The sequence below is a fragment of the Macadamia integrifolia genome, chromosome 11 (assembly GCF_013358625.1).
Source record: "Macadamia integrifolia cultivar HAES 741 chromosome 11, SCU_Mint_v3, whole genome shotgun sequence".
In the NCBI taxonomy this organism is placed as follows: domain Eukaryota; kingdom Viridiplantae; phylum Streptophyta; class Magnoliopsida; order Proteales; family Proteaceae; genus Macadamia; species Macadamia integrifolia.
In genome coordinates, this window is record NC_056567.1 from 31,057,359 (window position 1) to 31,068,210 (window position 10,852).

Below are 10,852 nucleotides of genomic sequence, written 5' to 3' on the forward strand. Positions count from 1 at the left end.
GGTAGCAAACAAAATAGCCTTTTGATTTTTTTTTTTTTTTTTTTAAATAAGCTATTTTGATTCATGATGTGGATAATTTTAATTGTTGGATAGATAAGCCAACGCCTGGATTAGATGGATGTTAGATTTCATATCATCTACATCGTACGTAGAGCGTCCAAGCGCTTTTTGGGCCAGCTCAGTTCTCTTATCCATTGGTCCAATGCACTGGACTCATCTCATGGGGGGAAAAGCCAAAATGTAGTTGTGTTGTTGTTGTTAGCCACCTAGACGCATTCCCTTCTCTCCCCGGCATCGTCCCACACAGAAAGAAAGAGTCTGAAAGCTGTAGGTTTTAAATTATAAGAAAGAGTTCCCGACGAATCCGGTCGAAATACTAAGCCAAGGCCAGGCGGGTGGTCCACCCTTACAAGGTGTACTGCGGCTCAACTCCGTGGTGATCTATGAATTGAATTTGCATATAGTAAGATGGATTTCTGCCTTTCTTCAAGTGAGAGATTGGGTCAATAAGTCGTGGGCCCAGTAATGCCCACATATTTTTGCTCTGCGGAGCCTTGTGGGCCGGTCATCCCTCCGATCGTCCATCTCTTGAATTATGGCGAAATATTAACTTAAGCTTACACCTTTTCAAAAATTTCACTCACCTCCCCTATAACTAAAATATTCTATATAACGACCATAACTATTAGAAATCGTTGTTAAGTCAACTGATTTTTTTTCATAATGTCCAAAATACCCCCTATTTATGAAATGTCAAAGAGACCCTTCCACAGCAAATTTCAGTAACCAAATGTGTTTCAGCGACATCATAATAAAATATCTTATTAATTTTCATGCATTCATGTATTTTTTTTTTTTTAATCCTCAATATATGATCAAGTAGCTTTGTTTTTTCACTTGACAAACTCTATGTATATATACAAGGGTGAGCTTCTAGCTCATCGACAAGAAACTAGACAACTAGATCTAGTGTAAGTCCAAGAAAGACCGATATTTCAACCTTCTTATCCCCAACTCTTCTTGATATAATAATAGTCGTAGAAGTAAAAGGTCGTTTAGAAATTATCAATAAGTGACGCCCAATCGTCTTGCTACCCCTTTGTGGTCCTATTTTACCCCTTCTTGGTTCCTTAGTCGGCCCCTTGTGGAAAAAAAAATCTCATTGACAATATTTGGGTCCCATGACTCCCATCTAATTAACTACCATAAATTTCTACCATTCACCCTTACCCAACCCACCCTATCCCACATGCCCGTTAGTCATTTACTCGACCTTACCCTACTCATTGACAACCCTAGAGAATGATGGATGCATCTCAATAGAAACAAGTTTTTTTTTTTTTTATCTTCTTGCCTCTTCTATATTTTTCTCTCTGTTGGGTCCTTTTATACATTTATTGTTTTTGATGTCTGATAGACATGTGATTACAAGTGATCTAATCTATCATACTGTATAGTAGTGCTTTCAATTTATTTATTTATTTTTAGATGGATACACCATAAAAAAAGGGGGAGAGGGAGGTAACAATTAACAGGAGACGAGTGAAGGCTTTGCATACCTCCAGCTTTTTATCAAAGTCAAGTCAAGCTACATATTCTATTTACCAAAAAAAAAACATTCATGTTATTCCATTTTTAGGTACCAACCTCAAGAACAAACAAACACTTCCCTAACAATCCAAGAACAGAAAAAAATGAGAAAACAAAGTCACGCAAGACGTAAGTTGCAAGTTGCAAGTTGCATGAAATGAATAGACCAACCAACAACTGGCACAGAAAACATCAGACACATGAGCCAATGAGAGCACAAGTAAAAGTATCTTCAAAACACATAAGAGAGAGGGGGGGGGTAACACAGTCTTTTGTGCCAACTTGTGTCGAAATGTAACCTATGCCAGAACGGTAGGATCCTTTTTCTGTATTTATAATACCATTCAATTCTTCTATGTAAGGCTTTTTTTCACTCTTTTTTCTATTAATTTCTTGACAATCAAACTAAGCCTAAAGTCTATTATGATTTCCCAAGTATACTGGCCTGGGCAAGCATCACTGAGATTTCAAGATACTGAGTAATTAGTTGGATAACACGAGGTAGCCATTGTTGTTCAATACGTGATTAACTTTTCTCATTTTTATTTTTTGGGGGGTGGGTTGGTGGGTGTAAAGAAACGTGATTAACTAACCTCCTTTAAAGTTTCAACAATTGAGCAGAGGAAATGATATTTTTGTCATCTCAGATCTATCCTCTTTCTCTTTCCCACAAAAGCATGGAACATGTGAAGAGTAAATTTAGTAACTGATGCCCATTTATCCAGAAGAAAAAAGGAAAACATGGAACATGTGAAGTAGTTGATGCTCATCCCCAATAGTAGTCAGATTGGAAGAATTTGGTACCTCTGTCCCAGTTCCCATTCTAATTTTCAATTTTTTTTTTTATTTTTTATTTAGGGGGTGTTTTGTCTTTTCAATCACTATGTCTCATTGGGTATAACATTCAACTATTTGTCATATGACAGTACATGAATTAGTCCATGTGATAGAAAACCGAGTAAGCATCTCATTGGTCCAATTACAGCTTAAAATGAGTAGAGGATGTAAATAAAATTATAATAAATGTCATTTTGTATGTTATATTCATTTTCGTTTGATGGCATTTTGGTAAATTTTAAGAAAACTTTTGATCAAAGTTTGAGCATCTTTCTTTGCTTATTTTGGACTAAAATTTAGCTACTGAGATGTATATGTGGTCCTCTATCACACGGACTAACTCATGTACTATCAAATAGTAAATAGTGAAGCATAATATTTGACTAGGCATAGTGACACCCAGAAGGACCTTTTTTTTTTTTTCCTTCCTATAAGGCTACCTCCGAAGGAAGTTGGCATTGGATAGTCCGCAAGGTAGCTTAAGCAACCTGGCTAGTGAAGCGGTGGCACATTCAGCATTCGATAAGCTTCACTAGAAGGTCTTTTTCTACGTCCTAAGTTCGACTTCCACTAGGCACACCTTGGCCACTCATACAGGATGTTTAGTGCTCTTCACTGCTTTTAGTAAAAGTTGATTCAACCCCGGTATGATCCAGTCCATGCAGTTGTGAGGTCAGTATGGGTCCACGGGACTAGTTAGGCCAAAAGCCTGAATATCCTTCGTTAGCACAAAAAAACAAGAAGTCTTTTTCTTCCCCGCCAGAATAGAATGCCTCATGTTTACTTCCAAGTAAAAAACAACCTGAAAGGATAATAATGTAAGGGGAAATCTTATATGCTTTTGACATGAAATTTGTCAGCCCCTTATATTTAACCTATAAGTTTAAAAACCAAATACCAGACACGGGTTTTAATTAGAATTGGTTGTAGTTGCTCAAAATCAATCAAAAGCCTAATAAGAAAAAAGGAACAAAGATTTCTCAAATTTTATGATTTTTGTGTCTGTTTTTAATTCATTAGATTTAGGGATCTTGTATTGCTAAAAGAGAAAAGTTTCATTGCTTCTATATTATTTTACTGAACAAAAGAAGGAACAAATGACAAAAATAAATATAAAAATGATTCATGGGAAATTTAAAAATCGGATTAGTCTTGACCGATTCAACCAATTCAATTCCGATTCCTAAAGCCATGCTTATATTTAAACAAATGGAAAAGGATGGGCACCTTAACAATGTACCCAACACTACATATATATATCTCTCCTCTTCCTGTGGAAATATCTCCTCTACCCTTTTCACCCCAGGCTTCCCATTAAGTGAACCAGTAACACCAGGAAAACTAATGGTGTGCCCAACCTCCTCCATTAAAACAAATTCCCATGTGAAAAACATTTTTTCTTCTATACTTCACCTAATTTTTTCCAATAAAACAAGCTGCTGTCTCTCCTTCATCCTGCTTGCTTCTTCCGTGTACTTTTTAAATATCTAGACTACACTAAACCACAGTCCATCACTCCTTTTTGTTGGTGTGGTCTATTAATCTGGTCCAGCTAAATAAAAAGAAATAAAAGAGAAATACCTCTTCATCATCCTCCAACTCACAAATGTTTTGAGTGCAATTCAACATCCACTACTATCTAATAGCAAAAGCAACTCTATTTATGCTCTTTGTAGGGGGAAGAAAAACAATGCAGGCAAAACACAAGTTAACCCAACATCTTCTCCTCCTTTTTTGTTTTCCTATTCATCCAAACCAAAAGTTTAGTTCCTAGTAACATCGGAGAGAAACAAACAAAGTCATCTCCAAAATGGAAAGAGTTTCATGTAGTATCTTGAAGAAAAATAACTTTTAGTTTCCTAATCTCAATAGGAATACTATTTATGTAAAGTTATATTCTTGGATAATCAATTTGATTTTATGCTAGGAAAATAAACCACAGAAGCTACTTATTTGCTTAAGAGACTATAATGAAAAATATAGAGCATATAAGAAAGATCTTCATTTGATCTTTACTGATTTAGAATTAGCTTATGATAGAGTTCCTAGAGAATTATTATGCAAGTTTTAAAGAAGAAAAATGTTTCGAGTAAATATGTGGAGATAACTAAAGATTAAAATTGTGAGGTAACTGTTAAGTTTGTCTCAAATTCTTGACTTATTTTGAAGATTGACCCGCTCCGACATATTTTGGTGACGACCCGAATACCCGATTGGTCAACCCGAGGCTTGGAGTATATAATGTACTATTGTCTTGTAGAGCATTGTCATTGTAATTTGGGGGGGGGTTTTCAAGCTAGGGTTTTAGGGCGAGTTTTTGTTGCTTGGGTGTAATCTCTTTTCTGCATAGTAAACATTTTCTTGTTCGCTTAAGTACGTAACACACCACATCAATGTGTGAACCTTGTTAAATCTCTGTGTTGTGCAATTTGTCTTGATTTAATTTCATATTTCTTGGTGTTTGCTCTAACAGTAACAGGGTAGTGAATTCCCAATAAATGTTGGATTATACTAAGTTTTAGTTATAAGTATGTTTCTGTTTGTACTAATCATGGATGGATTGACTAGAAACATTAAGACCCCTAGTGTATGCTTTTGTAGATGATATTATTTTGGTGGATGAAACAAATGCTAGGAAAAATGCAAAGTTAGATTTACCCACTCATTGTGAACAATGATGTTCTTCGTGTTCAATGCAATTCCTTTTCTCAAGCTAATAGAGCTAAGCACGTAGTAAGACATGGAAGGCTCTCACATTAATGGAAGGAACAATTTGCTAATAATTTTGAATGTTAGTAGGATGTCCAATAGCATCTCATAATTATTACATAGTATTAGAAGTTAAATGAAATTTTCATTTATAAATAAAACAAGGATGGCTAATGGAAATTTGTTAAATATGGGGAAGGTGTAAAATTAGAGAAATATATTTAAATTTGTACAATGGTATTTTCATAATTATATGGTATAAAAACAGAATTGATTCTGTCAGGTGCATACCAAATGCTGATCCTGAAACTTTTTTGTTCATAAATCGTTATCTAAATGCCTCTGCAACCCTTAAAATAAATAAATAAATAAATAGAAGTTCCAAAAAAATCTCAGAAGTACTAAAAACCTTGAAAATCTTGGAATATCCAAATAGTGAGCGTAGAAACTTCTGATTTTGCGCTGAAGAATCTTTGCAACTTAAAGGCCACACATCAAGAGCTCAAAAATATGCTTTTGACAGATTTTTAAGAAATTTATAACTAAGGGAATATACTTTCTTTTGTATATTTTTTTCTCCTATTTGATATGGTTTAACATCCAAAAAGTAATTGCCAATTGAACATCAAAGCGTTAATTTTGCCCTAATTCTGTGATGGAAATTTATCAATTTAATTTGAATGTGTTTTGATGTTTAGTTGTCGTTTCTAGGTAGTTTACATTATATTATATCATTCGTAGCTTTTTTTTTTTACTATATTTATTTTGGAATTTCCATTTTCGAGATGTGCTTGATGCCACTATTCACTTTGTAAGATTGTTAAATTCTATAGGGTTAATGTCATCTTTTGATTCCAATTTGTTTGGGTTGATTATGTACGTAATGTAATATTTAGCATCATCCTTCACCTCAAAAAGGAAGTGTGTGATTCTAAGTTTGACTCATCTTATCTCCTTGGGGCCACTAACACGGGTTGTTTAGTTCTATTCATTTCTTCCGGTGAAAGTTGAATTATTCTCATTCAATTCTGGTGTATGTTCTGATCCATGTAGTTATGGGATTAGTATGGACTCGCATGACTAGTGAGGCCAAAGACTTGGTTACCCATCATTAGCCAAAAAAAAATAATATTTACCACCATTATAATAATTATTTCATGTTTTTGTCTTCATTTTAGTATCTGGTCATTATTATTTCATGCAAGCATATATGTTTTTAGGGAGAGGGTTTACTGCAAGATTGTGTGGCACGACTTGTATGAACACAATGGCAATAAGGGCCACACATGAGCATCCAACACCAAGCGCGCGGTGTGGTCATCAGTGTGGTCATCTTGCCACTCTTATGTTTGAGCACAATAGACCGTTGCAAGGCGATGTCCTCGTGTTAAAATATCTCAAAAAAAGATTTTAGACTCATGATTTTTAGAATGTTCATTAAGCAATATTTGCATGTTTAGACCAATAAGTTTATTTTTGTCATTTCATACTGATTTCCATCTAAACTTTCTAAATGTTATATTTGTTCTGTTTTCTCCATGCTAAGGCAAATGACTCTTCTTTCTATTACGTCATACCTATAATCAAAACCAAAGAAATCCTTCCCCATAGAATATGAAAAGGATTACTAATTGTGGCATATTTATGTATAGAACATGCTCGTTCCAAACCTTTCATAGGCTTGCTAAAGCTTACATCTTGTTCCTTGTCTTTCGTTTTGACGATTAGACATCAGGCATACATTCAAGCAGTCTTAGGAAGTTTACACATTTAGACAATTTTCCACGCATTCATATTATGTAATAAGTTCATTCCATGCATTAAGGTTTGCATTTAGGGTACCATGGCATATTTGTAAATATGTTATGCTCTAATCCTATGTTTAGTATGCAAGTATGCAACATGATAAACAATTACTTTCATTTTATTTTAGAAATATCCATTATCTAATAAAATATCAAATAAATGGTAGACTAGTTTTCACCAAATGAACTAAGGTGCCTAACACCTATCCTGGACCGTAACTAAACAAGTTCCATATCTCATGGTTACACTACATTATCCTTTAGAGTCAAATTTTATTTGTAAGTCTTACCCCTAATCTAGGTGACGACTCAACTTCTTTAGATGCCCTCTTTCTTTTGAAAGAAGAGGCAAGTTAGTTTTTAAACCCCGTATTTCTTTCAAAAGGAGCGGCAACATTTTAAACTCACAATGGATAATCAATATCATATCATCAAGCCTTGAGAATCCGAGACTGTTTGATGACATACCGTCGTCGACTCCCTATCCATGTTTCTCACAGTGGTGGTTGTACCTCATCATTCCAACTTCTTCTCACAGTTCTGCAACCACTCCCTTGCTAGTCTTACAAGTTTAGACTAAGCCAGCTTTAGTTTCCTAACTTCAGGTAAATCAAACTAGTCAAAATAATCATCTAAACAGCACATCCAGTTGTCGAATACTCAAGGGAGGATCATGCTTGCTATTATACTCCTTCAACTCCAACTTCACCTTTTAACTGTCACCAAGGTGCCATTCAGCCATTGAGGTGTACCATTATCAAAATAAGATCTCATACGCTCCTAAAACCATGTGAGTGTGTTTCTGAATGCCGGATGACTGAACTGGTTGTCCCTCTCATCTTGTGGAGGTGTAGGTTCAAGATGTCCTTCCACCAGAGTCGGTCAATCAAAAATCTGTTTCATCATCTCAAGTAGTTGTGCACAAGTATCTAGTGTTTGATTTGGAGAACTAGAGCTACCCTTGGCTAAGCTTACAGCATGTATCAGAACAGGCCGAACCACAAAGTAGTAATCAGAAACAGAATGGGAGAAATTTAATTACAATAGATAAATGACTCAGATCAACCCCAATTTCAAGTTGAGTATAGGGTTCAGATAGAGCTTCAAATCCTCGGAATTTGACAATGATCCAACAGGTGGATAGTCTACTAATAACAGGAAACTCAAAATAGAAACTTGGATATCAGAAATTAACTACCAGATCTTCCAAACTGCTGAACAGATCAGTCAGATTTGGGACTGAGTTTCTGATTATCTAGCAGGGTTAAGCACCGAAATATCGATGAAATCCGAGGGCTAGATTGAGAGATACAGTTGATCCTAAGTTGATGGACTATGACATGAAACAGGGGAATCGCAGGGTATAGCTAACAGCAGTGAACCACAAATAACTTCGACCTAATAAGTTCCAAAGAACATCAACTAACCCTCAGAACAGTAGTAGATAAACTGGAATAAGCCCAGGAACTTACTTGACATCACAGGTCAAGGATAGAAGGGAAGAAGAGAGATATATATAGAGAGAGAGAGAACTCAAAGAGGGATGATAAGGCTGAGCACTCCACTCAAGACTTGATCAGTATCACACCAGTATTCCTAGCATATCACCAGAGTTTTCTCTATCTCACAGAGAAGTCCTGGATCACAAAGATAACATCTAAGAGCCATAGAGTTGTTCCTCAAAATCTTCAGGAATGTCTGCCCCCATTCTTTTATATTTACAACAATAAAAAATAAAAATAAATAAAAAAGAATGTAGAACCCCCCTTGCATGGAGTAGAGGGCTCCTTACAACCGAGGTTTTAAAAACAGAATTCAGAGAGACTGATTCAGTTTCAGATCGACTCAGAATCAGTCCCAAGAACCCTAAAATCAGCCATTTGATCTGAAACACACTAATTCATGGGAATCTTTGAAGAAATATTCCGATTCAGGGCGGTGAAAACCAGGATTGGTCCTGACCAATTCTGAGATGAATTGGCCGATTCCCAATACGATTCACTGATTTCTGAAACCCTACTTACAACTTAAAACCCCTCAAACATAGAAATTCCTACAAAAAATAGAAACTACCATTCTGAACTTAATAAATAGAAACTGACAAGGCTTGGGATTAGTAACTAGAATCCAGCCTTCTAACAACCAAATAACAAAGAACTAAAAGGAAAAAAAAAAAGAGCCCCACGCACAGTTGCATAGTACTATTAAACTAAACCCAAAGACTGAAACCAAATTCTTCTCTTGTGCAGGAGATTTTTATGCATCGAATATTCTTTAAGGTTTCAACTTGGTCTGATAAAGAACAGGGAATTATTTATGTCCAATTAATAGCAAAATCAATTAGGTCCTGTTTCATTCCTTCGCTGGTTTCTCTTAACTAAAGTAGAACATGGAGAATCTGGGAAAAAAAATCTTCATTCTCTACTTCTAGTTCCCTTCTAAAAAACAATGAGATCTTGGGTGGGAATTTCCAGGGGGGAAAAATGGAACGAAAAACGTGAAGACTATTTTTACATGTTAATCCTTTTTATCACACCATATATGCAGATCTGGTTGCCACTCAACAAGCTTCCTCCTACCCGTCAGTCTTCCATGGTGCCCTTCTCCAATCTTGAACCAGGTCAGTGAACAAAAATCAAGCCAAAAACAAATGATAGACCATGTGATTCAGCAGCAGTGTTGGCATTTTGAATGTGCAAGAGAGTAGGGAGGTGAAAGTTTGCTTTATTAAGGAGTTCAGAAGAAGAAGAAGAAGAAGAAGAAAAAAAGTATTTCATAGGGTAGTTTTAAATTTCCCCCAACAAAATTTTCATTAGATAAGATAAAAGCATGATACAAAGGAAGGAACCTAGGCTCCACTCTAAAGAAACAAAAATATGAAAGGAAACAAAAGAAGCCAAGCTAGATCTCCATAGTACAAATTAAGACCACTTTCTCTTTTACATTGAAGAACTGGGAGTTAACTTTCAAACAAGCAAAGATAGACACAAAGATATGAAGAACCAGCAAGTTGATCACATTGGCTATGCTTAGATGCTCACTGTAGCAAGCTACAGGACTACTCCAACAAAGACTAACATTTATAAGAAATTACTTGAACCATAGCTAAGTAAATTATGTCATGACAATGTCCATAGTTGGGGCAGACCTCAACTATACTACAACTTACTTGTGTATAACTAGTCTTATATGAAAGCATACACACTTTTAAATCAAAGGTATGGACATGGATAAACACAATATGTTTCCTAATTAACCATATATCAATATAATATCTTATAAATTTAAAATCAATTCAGAACACATTTATTTAAACTAAAACACCTACAACTGGACTATCTTCAGTTTCTTCAATGATTTTTTATCTGTTCTATATCGTGGATGGAAGTTATTCTGAATGACAGCCAATATGATTGATGTCAAGCATTTTTGCGGTTACAACTCAATGGTTAATGTATGTAATTTATCATTCTACTATGTTGGGACATACAGCTATAAACAACATCCTACTACAACATTTTTTTAGTACCAAAAAAAAATCTACGCTTTCTTCAATACTCCTCACAAACTAAAAAATTATATGCAATATCAGAATTTCTAACAAAATTATCGAAAATAATAATGGTGTACCAAGGGCATGAGGCTCCCGCCATTGCAGGGTCTGGGGATGATCATAATGTATGTAGCCCTGCCCCTGTTTTGCGGAGAGGCTGTTTCCCAACTCAAACCCGTGACCAGTAGGTCCTAGTGGAGCAACCTTACCATTGCGCCGAGGCCCACACTCTAAAACTTACCAAAAATAGAAAACAAAAAATGGAATGAAACACTTCTCTTAAAATGTTGTCATCCACCCAGATATAATGACTAAACTAACCGTTTTCCGTAAATTAAAACTTAGATAAAGGGCCTGA